General features: G+C 37.1%; 1 long non-coding RNA gene across 3 annotated transcripts in view; it reads left to right on the top strand.

Annotated features, from left to right (window-relative positions):
* The first annotated feature begins 2,401 nt into the window (after positions 1 to 2,401).
* LOC133641512 (uncharacterized) overlaps positions 2,402 to 23,502 on the top strand; it is a 48,068-nt gene continuing 26,967 nt past the window's right edge. For all 3 annotated transcript variants that reach the window (XR_009824292.1, XR_009824290.1, XR_009824291.1), the window contains exons 1-4: positions 2,402 to 2,543; positions 3,347 to 3,540; positions 4,803 to 5,024; positions 11,940 to 12,282. This is a non-coding gene — a long non-coding RNA (uncharacterized LOC133641512). The remainder of the gene's footprint in view (positions 2,544 to 3,346; positions 3,541 to 4,802; positions 5,025 to 11,939; positions 12,283 to 23,502) is intronic.

The following is a 23,502-nucleotide window of genomic DNA, read 5'->3' as shown; positions in this document are numbered from 1 at the left end:
TTACCATATCTGAGTTATTGTGTAGAAATATGCAAACACTACAAATGTGCACTTCATTCACTAACTGTGTTACAAAAAAGATCAATTAGAATAATACATAATGTTGGATATAGAGAACATACAAACCCTTTATTTATTAAACCACAATTATTGAAATTCAATGATTTGGTGCATTTGCAAACAGCTAAAATGTTGTACAAAGCAAACTATAACCTGCTACCCAAGAATGTGCAACAATTCTTCTCAACAAAAGAGGAGAATCTAATTTAAAACATTTGTATGCACGTACAACACTTAAGACCTTCAAGTAATCAGTATGTTGATTTAATTTATGGATTGGATTAAGCAAATAAGCCAAACATTATGATCCAGTTTAAGAAACTATTCAAACTCAAAGTGAAGTGAGATGAAGAATCCTCAGAAACATTTTAAACGTTATTGAAAAATGAGATAATCGTATTCATCTCATTGTGTGATTTTCAACTTAATGATTTATTATGAACTTCTTAGTAGATTGGTGTAAATTGGGCATCAATGGAGAACAGGAAGCGAATAAACATGTTAGTAATTACTTACTATGAAACGGAAAAGGGGTGGTATTAAATAAATTATGCTTCTTCCTACTCCTTTTTGAAGATGTTGTAATGAGAAACTGAACAAATATGACAAGTAGCATGTTTGAAATAAACTTAAACCACAAACCATGATAGTAGAACATAAATAAATACAAGATGGTATCCAAGTATCAATAATTGAGTACATACATGATATCATGTTACATTGTAAAGTAAACTAGTTCCATGATTTTAATCCGCATGTCTGTTTTTATAGGTTTTAGTGTTGCACGAATGTAATTTCCCTGTAAATTGTTGAGTTGAGTTGAGTTGAGTTTGAGTTTATTTGGAACATGCATGCATACATGATACATCACAATTTCCAGTTTTTCCATTCAACATGTTCGAAAAGGAGTAGGAAGAAGCAGAGTTTATTTAATCTTACCCCCTTTCCTTTACATAGCAGTTATTAAAACTTTTGTTCACTTTCTGTTCTCAATTTATTCACAATATACTCCATAAGTAATAACAATACAAATAAATAACTAATAATTGGTGAAGTAAGTTATATTTCATATGGTGAGATGAGTAAGATTATCTTGAAAATGAATGGATGGATGAGATATATTCATGGTTATTCTTCTTTGTACTTTGTAAAGTTTGAAGAGTTTCTTGAAGTGGATCATATTAGTACATTGTTTGATTTCTTTGCTTAATTCATTCCATAATTTAATTCCACATACTGATATACTGAAGGTCTTAAGTGTTGTACGTGCGTATAAATGTTTTAAATTACATTTTTCTTTAAGATTATATTTCTCCTCTTTTGTTGAGAAGAATTGTTATATATTCTTGGGTAGCAGGTTATAGTTTGCATTGTGTATAATTTTAGCTGTTTGCAAATTCACTATGTCGTGGAATTTCAGTATTTTTGATTCAATAAAGAAAGGGTTTGTATTAGGTATGTCCGATAATGGTTTTTTTTGCCGATATCCGATATTGTCCAACTCTTAATTACCGATACCAATATCAACCGATACCGATATATACAGTTGTGGAATAAACACATTATTATGCCTAATTTGGACAACCAGGTATGGTGAAGATAAGGTCCTTTTTAAAAAAATTATAAAATAAAATAAGATGAATAAATTAAAAACATTTTCTTGAATAAAAAAGAAAGTAAAACAATATAAAAACAGTTACATAGAAACTAGTAATTAATGAAAATGAGTCAAATTAACTGTTAAAGGTTAGTACTATTAGTGGACCAGCAGCATGTACAATCATGTGTGCTTACGGACTGTATCCCTGGCAGACTATATTGATATATATTGATATATAATGTAGGAACCAGAAATATTAATAGCATAAAGAAACAACCCTTTTGTGTGAATGAGTGTAAATGGGGGAGGGAGGTTTTTTGGGTTGGTGCACTAACTGTAAGTGTATCTTGTGTTTTTTATATTGATTTAATAAAATAAAAAAATAAAAAAAAGCAAAAAAAAACAAAACGATACCGATAATTTCCGATATTACATTTTAAAGCATTTATCGGACATCTCTAGTTTGTATGTTCTCTATAGCCAGCATTATTATTGTTTGTACATAATTTTAGCTTTATGGAAATTAGTAAAAAACGAAAGGAAATAATACATGGGGACAGTTCCGTAGCTGTGTGCTAAAAAAACAACTAAAATCTCCATTTAGGAGGGAAACATCCTTCCCAGTTTCAACACGCTTTGGAGGCAGCGGAGCCCTCTGATTGGTCCGCTTGGGTACAGGGTGTGACGTCATCACAGGAGCGGCTTGACTGACAGTTGGAGAAGCGCGTGAGGCTGGAGGAGAAGCAGAAGGTGGAGGAGCGACGGTGAGGATGGAAGTGGACTTCCACGGGAGCAATGACAACCTACAAAAAGGCCTCCCTTTCCTTCTGGGGAATTAAAGTCTCTGTCGATGAAGGACTTTACGGCGCGGACTCTAAAAAAGGTAAGAAAAGCAAGATTTCCCACTTCCGTGACGTTTTACCTGCTTCATACCATGTGGCTTACCGCCGTGCTGCATTCAGGGAACACATGAAAAAATTATCTTTATATAAAAACAATGGCAAAAATCATGCCTTGCCAATTACTATAAACGGAATAACTCACAATATTTGGGCTCCTAATGTTGTTTTTTTTAAATCGTGTATATCGTGGAAATGCTATATAGTTAAGCAGAAGTAGGCCAGTGACATAAGTGCGATTAAAAGTATCAATAAAGGCGTCAAATGAAAGCATCTAACATGTTGAAAATGACGTGTTTTTAAAAAATGTGTCACGTCACGTTCATGGTCATCTGACGTGTGTTCTATTCTTTATAGATGCAAACTGCACAGCGGTTATATTACAATATCATGTTACACACTACATGAAGCCTTGATTTTTATATTTTTGCCACACATTTGTATATTTGCGTAACAAACGAGGTTATGTATTGTGTATTTTGTAGGTGTCTTTTAAATCCTATACTAATTTATAACAGGGCATGCATGGGCCCATTTTGAGGGTGGGATATTTTCAGGTATGGTTTAAAACTATGTATGCAAACCTTTTAAATAAGACTAAATTATACACTAATTAATACTGACCTAAATATTACATGATGTATTCTGCTCCTCATGGAGTATATCTCAAATGTATGCCTTTTTGCTCCTTAATTTATCAATGGCCTCTTGTGTTACATGAAATAAGATACTAAATGATGTTTTTCATAATATATACGCTAACACATGTTTTTTCCCTTCTCTACAGATATTACGTGGCATCATGACAAGTGTTGACGTCAACAGCATGGATAGGTGGTCTGTTCCTGTCTTTGGTTATCTAGCTGTATGAGTATTAAATACCTGTCATAAAGCTAGATAACCGAATGTAGGAATGACTTCCTTTAAAATTGAAGTGGGGGAAAAAAGAAATGCAAAAATAAATGTGCTTTGGTGTCAAGGGTAAGTTTTGCATTACTTACACATGTATAATGCTAAATATTTCATACAGAACAATCTAGTTATTTACAAGCAAATATGTATGTTTTTTTAAGTGAAATATTTTTTATCTGAATTTGTTTTTGCTCAAAAAGACCCAACTTTCTTAGGTTTTCTGCAACAACAAAATAGGGGATGATGCAAATAATATAGATAAGTAAACAGACTTATAATATTGTAACCTGTAAACTGGCTTTAAATATGTAATGTCAAATAAACAGCATATAATTATACTATTTAGTGAGGTATGATGTGATAAAATCAGTATGATATGTTAATAATTACGGTTAGCGTATACCCTGTACTTACAATGTGTATATAAAAGCATGCAAATATGACATTTTGTGACTATAATCACATGTTATGTTGACTACTAATCAAATGAGTTTCAAGAAGGTGTGGGCCTTCTGCATCTTGGTGCATTTATACTGTACAAAAGTAACGTTAAATAACTTTTAAGACTGAATAAGTGAATCCAATCCCATCCTGGCCACCAGCATATTGGGTTGAATTAACAGTGAATCTTTTAATTTCCATTTAAATGTAAAACAACCGCGGGACGCTTTGTTAGCAGAATAAAGAAAGGGGAAACAGCTGCTTTGTGCTGGCACTAATGTCTCCGGGACTACTAATAATGCCATGGAGTGGTGTAGGACCCTCGATTTAAAAAAACACTTGGCATCTTGTGTTTAAAAGCTGTAACGAATCTTAAAGAGAGTCTTTGGGATACATTGTAGCAGGCCTCAATGAGGGGGGCCAGCCTATCCTGTAGAAGGGAGCTGAACTTTTCAACTTGCTACTTGAGTGTGATGCAGTCCATATCAGCCCTTAAAGCCTTAAGAGCGGCAGAGTGAGATGAGGTTTTCATTCAGTGCGTTAACTACCTATTGCGGGGGAACTGGCGGCCTAATTGCTTCGTTTCACTGCAGGATATTGGATATGTGGAAAAGGGGGCTGGGGGTCCGAGCCTCTTCCTGTTAGCCTGTGAACATGACATGCTTCCTTAATGAATGGCCACACAAACACTATGAGTCCTTATTTATGGGATGCTCCAAGGCACCATTGTGTCATCCTTTGTAGCACATGAAAGATTCCTTGCCTGCACTCCCGCTCTTGTGATGAGCAGCTGAATCGCAAGCGCGGGTTTTAAGAAACGTTTAATGAACGAGGCCAAACACGGATTGTCTTTGTGTAGCTTCTCTCGTAATATTCTCTTCTCGTTCCAGATTTTCAATTAGCGCCATTCTTCCTGTAAAAGACAGAAGCATTGTTCGAGGGGGTAAAAACGAGGACGGGGTCGCCTGCTCTGGGATGCCATCTGCGCCGCCAGCGAGAGACGGCGTGCCCATGCCAGACGGCACACAAAGGCCTTGGCCCGTCGTCACGTTCTGGAGCCATCTTGGGAGATGTTGCCGGGATATCCAAAATGGCTGGTGCTGACATACAAGGTGGGTTGCATCATTTTTTGCAGGGTATCAGCGGTTATGGTGACAGTGTGTGTGTGTGTGCGTGCGTGTGTGTGCGCGCAAGATGGCCATTTCCTCCCCAGTCACATGCAGCCTCTCGCTTTTTTATCTGTCTAATTAGCAGTTAGTGGGTGATGTGAAGGAGGAGGGGGGGCGGGAGGGTTGGTGTGGGGTTGATGGGGGGCTGGGTAGCAAACAAAATTAATGAGCTGGCACCGGTTGAAGGAAAGCTGCCACCCTCTCTTGTCACCCTCATGATGCACACATGGTGGACGCCATTGTTGTTGTCGTGCACCTGCAGTGCCGCCTCGAGGCTTTTAGTGTCCCCATTTCGCTCTTTAATATTACTAAGGTTTGATTTTATTCTAGTCATATTGAGCCAAATGTCACTTATTGAAAATATAACAAGTGCATCTAGACTTGAGTGTAGTTGTATGCCCCGCCCCCTAGTGGTTGTGGCCATTAACAACAGCATATAGTGTTGATGCCAGGAGCCGGCTCGGATTGAAAAAGTAACATTTTTTATAATGTACCTTTTTTTCTGTGTTTGTGGCAGTAAAGAGTCCTAGCTTTTTTACTCACAAAAGTATATGCTTATCTCTACAGACAATGAAGCCATTTTTTTTTGTCCATCCATTTTCTACCGCTTATTTCCTTCGGGGTCGCGGGGGGCGCTGGAGCCTATCTCAGCTACAATCGGGCAGAAGGCGGGGTACACCCTGGACAAGTCGCTTCCTCATCGCAGGGCCAACACAGATAGACAGACAACATTCACACTCTCATTCACACACTAGGGCCAATTTTTAGTGTTGCCAATCAACCTATCCCCAGGTGCATGTCTTTGGAAGTGGGAGGAAGCCGGAGTACCCGGAGGGAACCCACGCAGTCATTCTATTTTATTTCAATCATCAGTTTTCTTGGAACATAAAATACTAATCAGCAAAACAAAGCATTGTTTTATTACAGTAAAAAAAAGCCATGTGCGTGTCTTTGTATAGGTCACCTATAGGGAGTGCACTGATAAACTAATTCTAAGCATTTCTTGGGTGAAGTAGCCGAGTAACCCAAATTATTGCTGAAACCATCACCTTCAAAATTTGACACACACACACACACACACACACACACACACACACACACACACACACACACACACACACACACACACACACACACACACACACACACACACACACACACACACACACACACACACCCACACACACACTGGTGATGGTATATTTTTACAATGGCATGTATGTTTACAATTTCACAATTCGAAATGTCCAAAAAAAGAGTAGGAAAAAGCAGAGCTTATTTAATCCTCTTAACTCTTTTCCATGTCTAAGCAATTACTAATCATTTGTTTCCTGTAACCGTATTTTGTTAGTTTACAATGTTGTTTCTTTATAAACATTCATTTAATTTTATTTTTCAACAAAAAAACAACAACACAGAAACAATAATTACTCAAGGGGTACTGGAAATTAAGGATAATCCCCTCAATTCCCCCCCAAAACGGATTAACTCGCTGGAATATAAAGACAATATAACATATATCCATAAACGTGGATGCTTATGCAAAAGTGCAATACATTTATCTGTACAGTAATCTATATATGCACCTTATTGCTCTTTTATCCTGCACTACAATGAGCAAATGCAGCAAAATTTCGTTCTTATCTGTACTGTAAAGTTCAAATTTGAATGACAATAAAAGGAAGTCTAAGTCTATTCACATTGGAATTTATTACTTAAATAATGATTTCGAATTTTTGAATGTTGCATTTTTTTAGACCACCTTAGCTGCAGATATACTCATGTCAGCAGCCAAGTGAAGCTTTTGTAACATGTTTTGAAAATGTTTTATTATAATTTATGTAACCTAAAGAAATATTGCGAGAATTGTGTTCAATGGAGAATTTATTCTGATTCCAATATCAATCAATCAATCAATCAATCAATGTTTATTTATATAGCCCTAAATCCCAAGTGTCTCAAAGGGCTGTACAAGCCACAACGACATCCTCGGTACAGAGCCCACATACGGGCAAGGAAAACTCACCCCAGTGGGACGTCAATGTGAATGACTATATATTATAATATATATTATATTATATATATAATGGTCACCCCAAGAATCGTAATCTTATTGAATCGTTAGTTGTTTGTAAGATTCATATCCCTAATAACAACAAATAATTATATTGTTGTTTTATTGTAAAAGTCGTTTTCTTTGAAGGAATAAGTTTTTTTAAATTTATTTATTTATTTTTATTTTTTTTGTCCTGTCCAGCTTCTCAGGCAAATCATACTGTTGATGTAGATGCCCATATCGGCTGTACAAATTTACTTTACAAAAGAGAAGTGTGGGATACTTCTCTTGTTGCCTTATTTGTATTTGACTTTATTAAATGGATTTATATTATTATTTGGTGCAGCCGGGCCGGAGCAGGAGGGGATAGAAAGAGAAAAAAAGGAAGACAGAGGGGGAAATTGTGGGGACAAGACGGGGATAAGACAGAGAGACAACAACAGCAAACACAACAATAACAACAACAACAATAAAACAACATCAGCAAATACGATATGTACAAATATGATATGTATTTTGAAGGAAGAGTGGACCTCCTGCCGGTTCTTGGTCTTCTTCTGAGACACATTTTTACAATCTATTGAGATCTATTGCAAAATCTGTATCAATATATAATTGAGGTTAATGATGCTCAGTTGAGTTTATTATTGTGGTCGTTGTTGCCTCGTTAGCCACTATACACTGAAAGGTGTGTGAGTTATCGGCTCTCTCATCGAACCACACAAGTGAGTCCAAATATTCCAAGAAGCTAACAGTAAATGGTACCCATATGCATTTCATAAATAGATCAGAGCAATGTTATCTCTGTAAAGGCAGGATTAGATCAAGTGTACCTAAAGCTGCGGCTGTGCCCTGGTGAGCAAGAACACGTGAGCGTGTGTGTCCTCCGCCAACATGTGCAGCTGCTTTGCTTGCGTGTTAATGAAGAGCGTTGTGTATTTTCACATTATCATTCAAGTCCGCGCTCTCTCGCTCGCTCCCCTCTCAATAGCTGTTTATCCCCCCAACCCTACACCTGCCCCTCCCTCAAAAAAAAAAAAAAAGGAGCGCTTTCCCACAATTGTGGGAGCTGGTGCTGCGGCGGGCCTTGGCTGGGGGGCAGGGTGGGAAAGGCCCTCCAGACTAGACATGAGCAGATGCCTGAGACATTAGACCGTCGTGCGGAGCACCGAGGTCGACTGAGGCGCTGAGTTTTAATGTGTTTGCAAGTGTATGTGTGCTTGATATGTGTGCGTCGGGAGGGGGCCCTGGAGTGCCACCTGACTGTTCATTAGTCTATTCAGGCCAACTCTGCATGTCTGAGAGGCATGGAGATGTGATGCTGTTTTTCTCTGCCAATTGGGAGGGCTTCACTGGCATTAGGCATGCACTCATGCACTACATTCAGTGCAGGTGGAACACAATTATAACCCACCGGCACCCGCGTTCCCAATCTGATCTTCACGTCGCAGTCACACCTTTGACTTACAGTATCTCTGCTCAGCTTGACACCAGGATGCAATTATTTTAAGCAACATTGTCACGCGGCATGGCCATAAGGCGCAAACGCATCAATGCCTGATGACAAGCTGAATGATGCAACTCCTGATTCACAAGGAGTCTAGCTATTACTGCACTGCATACATCTACAGAGATTGTTGTCCTTCATATTTAGTACACACACCAAAATCTGTTTGTCTGATAGAAGAGGAAGGTCAAATATGAATCATAAAGATATTGTAGATGGCAGAAGTCAGCAAAACAAACAAAAGGAGACGTGATGAAAATGCACTTTCACGGGGGTGCAGAGCCACACTATCAGATTCAAGACACCTTTTATCCAGATCAGCACCAAGCATCCATTTAACAGGCTTGATGGCTTCCATTGCAGAGGGTATGGGTTTGATTCCCGGGCAGCCAAACATATTCATGCGATTGACTGACAGAAAAGCGTGAGAAAAAAAAAAGTGTTGTTTTGGGCTCATTCCTCCGCTTCTTCTCATATTTTATGGAAATTTGGCGGTTTTGGTGCAATGTTAACTAACAAATAACTCAACCGTGGAAGATGAGCCCTTGGTGTTTGTCAGGGGGTGTCCAAAACTTTTTGAGGGATCACTTATTAGAAAAGTGAAGGATGCAGGTGGCATTTTGTAAAAAAAACATTTTAAAGGCTAAACCCAATACAATTATAGTTTAAAGCCTGCATGTCTGCTTTTTCTTTATAAATGTTGCTCTTTTACCCCATTTTTGTTGTGTTGGTAATTTCATTTTAATTTTAAAAGTGGGGTGAATTAAAATGAACTGCATCTCACGCCATTTGTACTTATGAAATAATGATATGCTGTACAAGTAGGATGAGTATGATTTTCTGTATCCAGGAATATGTAAAGATGGGAGTATTTTTTGTAGTTATCCCATTATTTATCTTTTATTCTCTACTGATTTTATTGTATAAGACATTCACTTCTTAAAAAAACAAGCGATGTCAAAGGACAACATATTGCATTATTTTGTGAAACCATTGCAATAAAGTAAAAAAAAAAAGTAGTGCTGCAAAAAGCCCCCCTAGGCACACTTTGGTCATCCCTGCTAGGTAACAAGAAGTGTGGGTGAGCTGAATGAACTCTGCTTATAGCAGGTCTGTGGTACAATCCTCTTGTAGAAAAGCGAGCGTGGATTGCGACACCCTCTTTCCTCTCTCAGGGGTTTGGTGTTATCCACTTATTTGAGCAGTATGGTGCCCCCCGAGCACACCCCCCCACTCTTGCGGTGCTCCAATAAAATGGGCAACTTCCCATGCGGCCCATATCTAAAACTGGCACGGATTTAGCATATAACGGCATAGAGGAACATTATTTGTGTGCTTTTAGAAGGACATTTTGCAGGCCGTACACATACACTGAATAAACCAGAATCTGATGATTAAACATCTTAAGCGTCTGTCTAATCTCGATACAAAAGGTGTTTCCAATTAGGCGTACAATCATTGGCGTGAGGATTTAGAGCATCAGTGTGTACATGAATTGGATTATTTAAATTATAGTGTGTACACAATTGTGTGTACGCATGAGATATATTGTTTAATGTTCTATAGGGACTGTAAAAACTAGCAGAGCCTCCACTATCACCACTTAATTAAATACAGAAACATTATAATATGATGAACTAAAAGTGTATTTTTGGAAATGATTGCACAACTTTTTTTTTCTTCTTTTGAGTAGTCTTTCAACTCAATTTAGTTTTTGGTTGGACATCTTTTTAGGAGTTGTATTTTTTTTTTATAAAGAGGGAACACTAAAAGACATTAAGGTCAGTTTGCATGTGTCATGTTTCTCCTATAGAGCTGCATAAATGTGTAACATGCTGTAACATCTCATGCAAGAGCCCCCCCCCCCCCCATGTGTGTCGAGCAAAACCTCATCATGCTCTTTCAATGCAACTTTGACCGAGAGCAATCTAACGCAACGTTAAGTATCTTAAAGTAAAGATACGAGAGGCGTTATATGAGTTGAGGTCCCGCAGAGGAATTTGCTGAGTATGCTTATTGTTTGTAAGGAGGAGAATTAAGAGAAACTCTGTTTGATTGTCAAGTTCAAGTTCATGGCCACACTGGAGGGTACAGAAAAAATGGGGGTGGTCTAGCGGGGCGGAGGGATGGTCGGTTGAAGGGAGGTTACATAACCTTTGACCTCTGTTGGGGTTGCTATGGGGAAGAAGCCAGCAGGCACAATCATGTACGAGTGAAAAGGCCAAACCGTCACACACACACACACACACACACACACACACACACGAACACGTACACGTTCACACTAGTTGGAGAATGTTAGTTATAATTAATCAAATTCATGAGAACTCCCATTATTATTATAGTGTATTATGAGCTTTTAAGATAGCAAATATAAAAATTAAACACTTCTTGTTAGAACAGTCCCAAAATCATCATACATAAAATACAAGTGAGAAATAACCATTTCAGCATACAGTTAGGTCCAGAAAGAGTTTTTATGATTTTAATTTGAGGTTTCACATTTACCGTTTAGGTGCCATCTTATGGAAAGTCAAAAGTATTCATTGATATTCATTTGTGCTGTGAATCACAGTGTAATTACAATATACTGTACTTTCAAGCCTCTGAAAATGTAGGTGTTCCGTTTAAAATCACCAAGCAATATTTTTTGTAAAACCTTTGAATCAATGCTGAAATGCTACCCTTCAATCACATCTTGTTTTTTTTCTTTTTTAAATCCACTGTCCTCTTTTTATGAATTTGACTATTTCTGTGTGCCTCAGTGATTGAAATAAGTGCACGTTTCCATGCCCCCTCTGTAAATATGTGTGCAAGTGTGGCCTCATTTAAGCTTGTATTCATTCAGGGGAGGGGGGCCAGAGAATAAAGCGGTGTGTATTTGCATACGCTGCATGCTGTCTGCAGAAAAAAGGAGCAGGCAAAAAAAGATATCAGGGGTGGACAATGAGAACAAGGACAAATCCTTCATTGTGGGCTTGGTGGGAGAAAAAGCTTGTCTGAATTGGGGAGTGGGTGAAAATTGACAGAGAAAGAGTCGGGGATGGTTCCCCGTGGGGATGAAAGCCTCAGGATCCCTCCATGCAAAGAGCCTGCAAATAGCAGAGAAAAACAACATGTAAAACACAGGCTTATTTTTTATAGGATATCTACAGCATCGTCTTCATTATTGATTATATTCCCTGCCCCCTTCAGTCAGTTTTAAGATGTAATAGTTCAAATATATTAGTGTTTATCTTGTTGTCTTTGTAAAGTTGGTAACTTACAAATACTTATTTTAATTATTTGTCCTCAGGATGGAGATGGCAAGCTGTGAAACTTCAGCCTGCAGACCTTGGATTAAACGCATCAAAAATAATCACACAATGAATTGTCCAATCAATGTTCACATTTTACATTTTAATAAACATGTTTCTTGTATTTTCCTGCCTTTTATTTTGTAAGTTTCTGTTTTTGTTTCTGCTTTTGTTTCCGGTTCCTATTCCTGCTGGTGCAGGGCGGAGTCTCACCTGTTACTATTTGCAATTTGTTTGAAGCCGTGCTGTTTATATTTTTTATAATTGCCAGCTGATGGAATATTTCTTCAATTTTCCATTGGATTAATAGTTATTTTTGACTTCTATATTTTCATGCAGTATGTGAGTATTCCTGTTTGTATTATACTTCTATCTAAATTAGTATTAGTTTTGTTAGTTACCATGGTGCCTTTTTGCTAGCTTTAGCTTGGGTCATTTTAGCTCGCTACTGCTGACATTATTTTTTCTCGGCTGAGTAATTTATATGGATGGACATTTTTCAGTTCTTTAAAGGAACCTGGGCTTTTTACCTCTGCTTTGAAGTCCAAACTTACTCGAACGTATCAACTAGTGTATATGGACCTGTTTTTCCTTGCGGAGTAATGCCAATTACTGCCTATGTGTGCTCACTGCTCAATGATATACAGAATGTGTGTTCAATTTGGCCTCTTGTGTAAGATGTGTTCATTCAAAATATGCAAATAAAAGTCATAAACTTTAGTTTCTCATAGTTTCGTTTAAAAACTTTAAATTGGTAAATAATTGCGCTCGAATCTGGGATAGGCTCCAACATCCCCCGCGACCCCCAGAGGGACAAGCGGTAGAAATGTAAGGATAGTTAGTTTTACCATTCACTTATAAACATTCATATTCTAGAAACAAAAAATGAATGCATAATAGGAATACTGTCCTCTTAGAAGTATAAAACAATATTAAAGAATTTTATTTTGGTGGGTGAAGTACTCCAGCCGTTAACTATTTGACGTTTTGATGTACCGATAAATAATACATTTTATTTTGAAGGAAAAACAAAGGCCCAATGGTATCAGAAATAATTGGGATGCCAGCAATTAATGCAATTCGTTCACTTTTACGTTTAACATGGATGTTACATAAATAGCTATACACAAGCTGTCAAATATTATATTGCAATGTATAATTCCTTTATGGAATAATAAAGTATATCTAACTGGCGTGTCTATATACTCATATATATGTCGAATTATGAATACATATGCATAAATACAGAATTATAAATATAGAAATGTAAATCAGATGCAAAAGAAACAATACAATCAATCCATAAATATAGTATTACGTAAATATATTGTCAAGGGACTTAACAAGGGGGATCATAACATTAATATAAAGATGACTCTGAATCGGCAATTTTGCAATTTAAACCCAGCAGAATAAAAAGTGAAATATTTTTCCATCTTTATTGCTGGTGTATAAGAAAATTGTTAGGCACAGTATGCTTGCTAATATGCATCTAAATGCACAGTAGCAGCTCCTCCTTGGTTGGATGCAAATCAATTAGTGGAATCAGCCTCTGCTGCAGTGTTGAAATTAATAAATACTGCTCCACTGGAGTGATGCATAATCATCTAAAAGTTATTGTGTGTGTATATATATATATATATATATATATATATATATATATATATATATATATATATATATATATATATATATATATATATATATATAATTTATTTTAAATTTAATTTTTTTTTAATTTAAAGGTTATTCTAATTTGTATTTTTTTTCCCATTTAGAAATATTGTAATTTTTTTAGGTTTTTTTATTTTATTTGGTGTAGATATGCCAGAGGCCTTCAAACTTTTGCATGAAACAAATTAAAGGTGTGGTTTGCAATTTTAGTTTTTATTGTACTAAACTTAAATGCAACATATAGATATGCTAAGATGTCAGCTTTGTGTAATAGGTTACAACGATTAGCGCTATTGTTGTTCAAATGTACCGACCTTTTTTAATCATCTTTCTGAATGTGCCACGGGCCAATAAGAAACAAGCACAGAGTCGCTGATTTAGGCTAAATAAACTTTTTGACCAGTGTTTTTTTGTCATTGCATGACATGAAAAGGTCAGAGTTCATGGTCAGTATGATCCCCTGAGGACAATAAGTACACCGGAGAGATTCTGAGGTCAGGAGCCGGAGTCAAAGGTCAAGAGCTGCTAATTAAGAGGCCATTTCCTTCCACTCCCCAGTGACCAGTGCACTGTTACACGTGTTGTACACCAAACAGGAAGCAAATAAAGAGAGGACTAAGTAGGAATAAATCCTCATCAACACGGTAAAACAGGAGCTTGTTTGTTAAAAGAGAAATTACTGACAAGACAATGAAGGAAGCGTTCAATAATGTGCTTTTCTAACACACAACATTTTGGAGGGAAAGTCGGTGAGGAGTGTTGTGAATGAGTCTGGAAGCAAACCTTTAGCATAAGAAAGGAGAAGAGGTCTATGTGAACGCCACCTTCCTCACACTCGTTTCAATAGCTGACTATTCATTCCAACCCCAGCCTTCAGGGCTTTGGCATAAACTCCCAATCAGGCTGATTTAACACATCCAACAAGCCCTCGTTCACAGACTTTTTCCTAAAATAAAGTTTCTGCTCCAAATGTATTCCTGCCGTTTCAAAATATAGTATAATATAATGTATATATTAGCATTAGTAATGTTCATGCAATCTGTCAAAAAAAGAAAGAGGCATTCATTTAACAATATATTTTCATATCATACTTGCCCTATTTTGTATTTAACATATAAGCAAGGCAGCATATTCCAAAGAGCTAAATGTCAATTGGAAATATATTGTTAACTTAACACCACTACAATCAATCAAAAGGGATTTTTTCAATCAAAAGGGATTTTTTTTAAATAAGTTTCATGCACCGGGTGCTGTCTATAGTGTGGCTAAGGGGACATTTCCTGCTGTTTTTCTATATAAAGAAAAACTATAACCTGAACATGCTAAAATAATACAAAGACAGTTTTTTCTTAAATTATATTAAAATGTTCGGCATATCTTGGATTGTGTTGGTTTTTGTGTGCTTAATAAACAAAAGAAAAATAATATGGATGCCTCCATGCACATCCATCAAATTTTCTGTATTGAAAATGTAGCAGACTACACTGGACTCTATACTGTTCAAAAACATGTCTAACTTGTTTATCTCCAATCAAGTTTGAAAGGGAAAGAAAATGGTTGCCAGCATTTGATTATGTATGTTAGGGGTCTCAAGCTGACAGACAGAGGGCCATTTGTGGCCTACTGCTGAAAGGGGAACTGCACTTTTTTTGGAATTTTGCCTATGGTTCTCAATCATTATGAAAGACATGACGACAGATGGATTTTTTTTTAACGCATTCCAAATATTAAATAAACGTAAATAAAAGTCTGCTTACAGCGGACCCAGTGGGAGCTCCTCTATTCCGCCCATAAAATCCGTTAAATAACCATCCAAAAAGCGGCAAAAGTACCCCATTTACATTTTGTGACTTGAATATGAACCAAGTATTAGTGATATCGTTATTATAAGCGCTAACACAGACAAACTATTTATAGCGGCACCATAATCACTTCTGGGTGTCCCTATGTTTACATCATCTAGTGGTCTGCTGTTTCCTCACTTCCCTGCTCCCTGTAAATGTATTTTAGATCATAAATCATGCATCTCACCTGGACAGAAGATGTCGGAGTCAGTATTCCGACAAGTTGGGACAATTTGACTGCCATTTAGGACTCGAAACTGGCGAGGACGACATGAAAAGACGCTAGGTCGCACCTATACCCCACCCCGTTTCTTCACAAGGATTATTCTTCATATAAATGGGAATATCCTATCAGTCGGCATTCTAATGAAAGCAGACCATATACAGTATGTGATGTTTTATTATGTTTGTTGTCTCTCATGAAGTCTGCAGTGAGTAATAATCAGTGATGAAGAAAAAAAAAGCAAACTGTATGCGTTTTTTAAATTAATGCGCCGTGTATGCTTGAAATTATCAAAATAAGTAAATATTAAGTATTATTATAAATGTGCCCGTTACTACATTACATATATACTTACATCAAACCTCAATGAAGGTGTTTGGATGTTTTTTTAAGGGCTTTATAGGCAGAATTGTGCGACTCCTTTAGGCTCCATTGTAAGCAGACTTTTGATCACATTCATTTAACATTTAGAATGCAAAAAAAAATAAAAATAAAATATATATATATATATATATATATATATATATATATATATATATATATATATATATATATATATATATATATATATATATATATATATATATATATATACACACACTACCGTTCAAAAGTTTGGAGTCACCCAAACAATTTTGTGGAATAGCCTTCATTTCTAAGAACAAGAATAGACTGTCGAGTTTCAGATGAAAGTTCTCTTTTTCTGGCCATTTTGAGCGTTTAATTGACCCCACAAATGTGATGCTCCAGAAACTCAATCTGCTCAAAGGAAGGTCAGTTTTGTAGCTTCTGTAACGAGCTGAACTGTTTTCAGATGTGTGAACATGATTGCACAAGGGTTTTCTAATCATCAATTAGCCTTCTGAGCCAATGAGCAAACACATTGTACCATTAGAACACTGGAGTGATAGTTGCTGGAAATGGGCCTCTATACACCTATGTAGATATTGCACCAAAAACCAGACATTTGCAGCTAGAATAGTCATTTACCACATTAGTATATTTCTTTAAAGTTAACACTAGTTTAAAGTTATCTTCATTGAAAAGTACAGTGCTTTTCCTTAAAAAATAAGGACATTTCAATGTGACCCCAAACTTTTGAACGGTAGTGTATATATATACATATATATATATCCATCCATTGTCATGTCCTTTATAATGATTGTGAATGATAAGCAAAACTCCAAAAAAAGTACAGTTCCCCTTTAACTTCATACAGTTTAGTGTAATTGCGGCCTGTGCCCACTGGGCGTCTATTAGTTAAATACTGTATATTCTGGTCATTTTGTATACCACTATACATTAACAGTGCAAAGACAAAAATAACATATATATATATATATAAATATATATATATATATATATATATATATATATATATATATATATATATATATATATATATATATATATATATATGTATATATATATGTATATACATATATATGTATATATATATGTATATACATATATATATATGTATATATATATGTATATATATATGAATATACATATATATATATATATATATATATATATATATATATATATATATATATATATATATATATATATATATATATATATATATATATATATATATATATATATATATTTCTCTTTGCAGATTAGACAAACTGCCTTCTCCTTACACTGAACAAAAAAAAGTAATATGTCCAATTGTCAACTGACGTTTAAAAACTCTACACTTGGAATCTATTTTAATAGATTTCGCCATTTTTTTCCCCCTCGTGCACTAATTGACTGAAAGAGCGCACACTTGCCCGACACTGCGGTGCGAGCATGATGATGTCACGTTATCGATGGGAAAATGCATTTTTAAACAATATGATTTGCCTGAGCGGCTAAGAGACCCCAAGAGTAACAAGCAGTAAAAAATTGATTTATGGATGATCTAGAAAAGACAGATTAATTAAAAAAAAAAATTTTTTTACTCTGGATTTTCGCGAGCCGGATTTTGGACGCTGGCGGGCCGTATCTGGCGCCCGGGCCGTAGTTTTGGGACCACTGCTTTAAACAGTCAATATACTGAATTATTGTATTAAAGTGCACACCAAATACCAACACTGATGATGCCAATGTTCAGGGTGATAGGAATGATTTCTTTTTAGTTTTCGTATATCACTGTTTTTGTTTCTGTGAATATCTGTCCTATTTTTAATTTGTTTACCTTTTTAAATAGTGTCCTGTAAATTAAAGTTAAAGTTAAAGTGCCAATGATTGTCACACACACACTAGGTGTGGCGAAATTATTCTCTGCATTTGACTCATCACCCTTGATCACCTCCTGGGAGGTGAGAGGAGCAGTCGGCAGCAGCGGTGGCCGCGCCAGGGAATCATTTTGGTGATTTAACCCCCAATTCCAACCCTTGATGCTGAGTGCCAAGCAGGGAGGTAATGGGTCCCATTTTTATAGTCCTTGGTATGACTCGGCCAGGGTTTGAACTCACAACCTACCGATCTCAGGGCGGACTGTTCCGTATTTTAAGTTTCACTATAAACTTTAAAGGGCAATGAAGGCCTACCTTTTCAGTCCACTTTGCAACATACTGGGTGGCAACATCAGCATAATACATCCTGTAAAGGCCTTCAAAATAAAAGCATGCCAGCAAAATAACACAATCGCATTTTGTTTGCCTAAAATCTGTCTGTCATGATCAACAAATCAAAGCAAAATTAATAAATAATCTTGGAGAATTCCATGTATATGTATCAGTAATACTTGAAATCACTTGGTATCGGATTGACCCCAAAAGGTGCAGTATCGCCCATCCCGAGTTTGCACTCGGGATGGGCGTTTACGTTTCATTTACTGTATTGTTGGCCTGCAGGAAGTGGAAGAACATGAGAGCTGAGCTGATTTCCTTCAAAACCACATATCTGATGAACATGCTTTTATTGTGAAATGAAATGAGCCCTTTGAGACCCACCTTCCGCCCAAATGCAGCAGAGATAGGCTCCAGCATCCCCCGCGACACCGAAAGGGAGAAGCGGTAGAAAATGAATGGATGGATGGATGAGAAAAGTGTGCAAACTTGTTATGGCTTCAGCAGCATTGCAAACGTCTGAAGCTCCCAAATAGTTTAATCAATGCAATGTGTCAACGTGTTCTGTTAAAATCATAACATGAACCAAGGTATAATTTTTACCTTAAAATTTATATTTTTGAACGTGGCCTTTAAAAATGAGCCTCCACAGGAATTCTGAGGCACATTCCAACACAGTGTTTTGGGTGATTTATCATTCAGCATTTATACGGACACAGGGGATCCGAACCGTGTCTGATGTGTGACTGCTGTGTTAGCCTTTGACCCCAGCCTGTCTGGAGGGGCCATGGTGACAGAGAGTCAAGGTCAAGGGAAAGGGGGCGGGGAGATGGTGATGGGTGCCATCTGACGAGTGGAAGGCTTCCCTGTCTGGGAGTGCAGAAGCCAGACAGTCTCAGGCACCTCTATGCGAGGCCAGGCGGGGTCCTTACGTGGACCCCCTCTTTATACCCCAACGCTGCATTCTGTCTGCTCCTGAGGCCTGCAGAGAGAATTCATGTCTGCTGGCAACACAAAGACTCACTAATCCCTGACATACAAATAAACACACAACTCACCGCTTTTGTGTCTCTCAGCCATGAAAGAAACAAAAATACAATATATACACTTGTTAGATTTATTATCAAATACATAGTTATTTGGCTGGAATTTCAGCTGCAGTTGCATAGAAGAAATGTCAAAATGTCGGATAAAAACGCTTCGATGTTTGTATTGACAGTGTGTATTACAGTATAGTTGGAATGAAGTGGTGTAAAAACAAATGCATCTCTGAGTATTTCTAATATTTTGGGTATTCACGTATGTGACATTTTCAAGGGAAAACACATTTATATTCATATTTAGCACTTATTTTGTGAAATATCTCAAAATATACATTACCGTTCAAAAGTTTGGGGTCACCCAAACAATTTTGTGGAATAGCCTTCATTTCTAAGAACAAGAATAGACTGTCGAGTTTCAGATGAAAGTTCTCTTTTTCTGGCCATTTTGAGCGTTTAATTGACCCCACAAATGTGATGCTCCAGAAACTCAATCTGCTCAAAGGAAGGTCAGTTTTGTAGCTTTTGTAACGAGCTAAACTGTTTTCAGATGTGTGAACATGATTGCATGAGGGTTTTCTAATCATCAATTAGCCTTCTGAGCCAATGAGCAAACACATTGTACCATTAGAACACTGGAGTGATAGTTACTGGAAATGGGCTTCTATACACCTATGTAGATATTGCACCAAAAACCAAACATTTGCAGCTAGAATAGTCATTTACCACATTAGCAATGTATAGAGTGTATTTCTTTAAAGTTAAGACTAGTTTAAAGTTATCTTCTTTGAAAAGTACAGTGCTTTTCCTTCAAAAATAAGGACATTTCAATGTGACCCCAAACTTTTGAACGGTAGTGTATATCAAAATTTATTGGTGGTATGTATTTTTCTTTCAAAAATTCTAAATATGTGAACAATAAAACACATTTTTTTTCTAAAACAATTATACACACATACATGAATACACATATGTCCATCCATCCATCCATTTTCTACTGCTTGTTCCGTTCGGGGTCGCGGGGGTGCTGGAGCCTATCTCAGCTGCATTCGGGCGGAAGGCGGGGTACACCCTGGACAAGTCGCCCATATGTATATATCTAAAAAATGTTTCATATAGCTAATAAATATAGTTATACATATATCTCAAACAAAATGTAAATTAAATGATGTATAGAAAAAACAGATAAAGTATTTTTCTCAATGCACATGTGAACAATTAAACATTTTTCGAAAAAAATACATATATTTTTTTGTATTTTTTTTTAGAAACCTTTTTCCAAATACCAATAATTTTTATTTTAATGTGTGTGTGTGTATATATATATATATATATATATATATATATACATATATATATATATATATATATATATATATATATATATATATATATATATATATATATATATATATATATATATATATATATATATATATATATATATATATATATATATATATATATATGTATATATTCTAAAATTAAAACTAAAATTATATATGTGTAAAAAAAATTTTTTTTTAATCTAGAAAAAGTCTCTGTTATTATTTCCAAATAAACATTTCGAAAAAACTGAACATTGAATATGTGAAATATATCTTTTTAGTTGAGAAAAATATACATGTCATATTTTTCCAAATATTTCAAATAAAAATGTGTATATATTTATCATATATATATATATTTAAAACTTTTTACAGCAGTTGTAATTACTTGCAGAGTTCCAATTTATCAGCAAACATCTGCTTGGACAGATATTCATCAAAAAAGTCACAGTGATCATAGCACTTTGACTCAAATGATTGCCAACAGCATATTTGAAACATGTATCAGTATCAATGGTGCTACTTTTATATTTCCATATCTCCATCATATATACCGTTTGCTCACAGTGCATAACTCACCGGAACTACACTTACACACACACACACACACACACACACACACACACACACACACACACACACACACACACACACACACACACACACACACACACACACACACACACACACACACACACACACACACGTCTGAAATATAATGTCACCCCCCTCAGACCTCCCGGGTGATCCGCAGCGGAGCGTGTAGCCACCTGTCAATCACTTCTTCTCAGCCGCCTTAAGAGAGACATTTGGTCTGGGACAACAGCAGCCCGTCCCTCCCCATACATTCTGGCTCCCCTAGCAACCGTGGCTGGATGACTGAGAGGCTTTGTCCCCTCACAACAGGAGCGCACCATTGAACCCAGACGGCCGTAGCAACCAGAAATAGAGGGTGCCAAAAAGGGGTCTTTTCTGTGAGACCGGGGGGTGAAAGCTGTGTTCTTGTCCATACGTCTGAGATTCATATCACAGGTCTGAATGGAACCCCTCCCCCCACACATCCCACGCTCCCCTTTTTAAATGCTGGTGTAACGGAGCGTATGAAGGGGCTAGCGGCGATGGAATAGGATCATGCTTAATCTGCTGTTCCTCTCCTCTGTGGTCCGATAGGAGCACTTAAACAGCCTGTGTGTGTCGCTGCTGACAAGGGGAGATACCTGGGGCACGCTCAGGTGGGAGCTTCATTGATGGGGAACATAAGCTGCACATTATGTGTGCACGTCCCCTGTGGTGAGAGCAGAAAGGCCCTAAATAGTTTATGAACACTTTTATGGACTTGTGGATGCTTTCAGTCAGGCCTTTTACTGCTCACTTTTATTGAGGTACAACACGGAGCCCTGAATGCAGCGCTGCTGTTACTCCGTGTAACTGTAACGCCTATTCAGGGATGTTTCTCAAATCAAACAAAAGGGTTTTGCATGTTAATAAATACAGTGAAAGCTCCAAAGTACAGTGGGGCCTCGGTTTTCCATGAACACCTGCGTGAAAATTTGCCCCGGTTATTGTACGTCCAAACATTGTGCGTAACAAACTGGTCAATAAGCCCCTGTAGCGATTACCCAACGGCATAATAAGCCTCCTTGGGGTCAAAGAAAGTTGCGAGTTATAGGACAGCGCTGTGGGGTTGCAAAGTCTCTTCTTGGTTATAATACGAGTGCAAGCACTTTGATAAAGAAGGTGAGAAACACTGTTGAATTTAAGAAAAAAATAGTATAAAAGTATGACGGTGGCTCTTTCTTCACCTCCTCCCTCTCTGCTCTTCAGTAAAGGCAAAAGTGATGTTAAATATTAATTGTACATTATTTGCTCATAAATGTTTTGTGTTCATATTTTTGCGTTTATGGGAAAAAGTACTTTGGATTTCCAACAATTCAGTCTTTGTCTGACCTTTTGGAACGGATTATATTGGAAGGAAACTCGAGGTACTGCTGTAATATCCCCCAATTCACATTTTTATACAAATTGTTTTGACAAAGACACCATTACAGTCACACTAAACTGATGCAGCAGCCCAAAACAAACGTGAGGAGAGAAAGAGACTATTCAGAGAGAGTTATGTTCTATGTTAATATCAGGGCTGTCAAAGTTAAAGGCCTACTGAAACCCACTACTACCGACCACGCAGTCTGATAGTTTCATCAATGATGAAATCTTAACATTGCAACACATGCCAATACGGCCGGGTTAACTTATAAAGTGCAATTTTAAATTTCCCGCTAAACTTCCGGTTGAAAATGTCTATGTATGATGACGTATGCGCGTGATGTCAATCGTTGAAACGGGAAGTATGCGGACACATTGAATCCTATACAAAAAACTCTGTTTTCATCTCAAAATTCCACAGTATTCTGGACATCTGTGTTGGTGAATTTTTTGCAATTTGTTTAATGAACAATGAAGACTGCAAAGAAGAAAGTTGTAAGTGGGATCGGTGTATTAGCGGCGGACTAAAGCAACACAACCAGGAGGACTGAGAGATGGATAGCAGACGCGCTAGCCGTCAAACTCACCTTAACTTCCTCCGTCTCCGGGCCGCCGACCGCATCTGTGATCGGGTGAAGTCCTTCGTCGCACCGTCGATCGCTGGAACGCAGGTGAGCACGGGTGTTGATGAGCAGATGAGGGCTGGCTGGCGTAGGTGGATAGCTAATGTTTTTAGCATAGCTCTGTGAGGTCCGGTTGCCTAGTTAGCTTCAATGGCGTCGTTAGCAACAGCATTGTTAACCTTCGCCAGGCTGGAAAGCATTAACCGTGTAGTTACAGGTCCATGGTTTAATAGTATAGTTGATTTTCTATCTATCCTTCCAGTCAGGGGTTTATTTATTT

Source organism: Entelurus aequoreus, linkage group LG24 (assembly GCF_033978785.1).
Source record: "Entelurus aequoreus isolate RoL-2023_Sb linkage group LG24, RoL_Eaeq_v1.1, whole genome shotgun sequence".
In the NCBI taxonomy this organism is placed as follows: domain Eukaryota; kingdom Metazoa; phylum Chordata; class Actinopteri; order Syngnathiformes; family Syngnathidae; genus Entelurus; species Entelurus aequoreus.
This window is presented reverse-complemented; position numbering and strand designations above follow the sequence as displayed.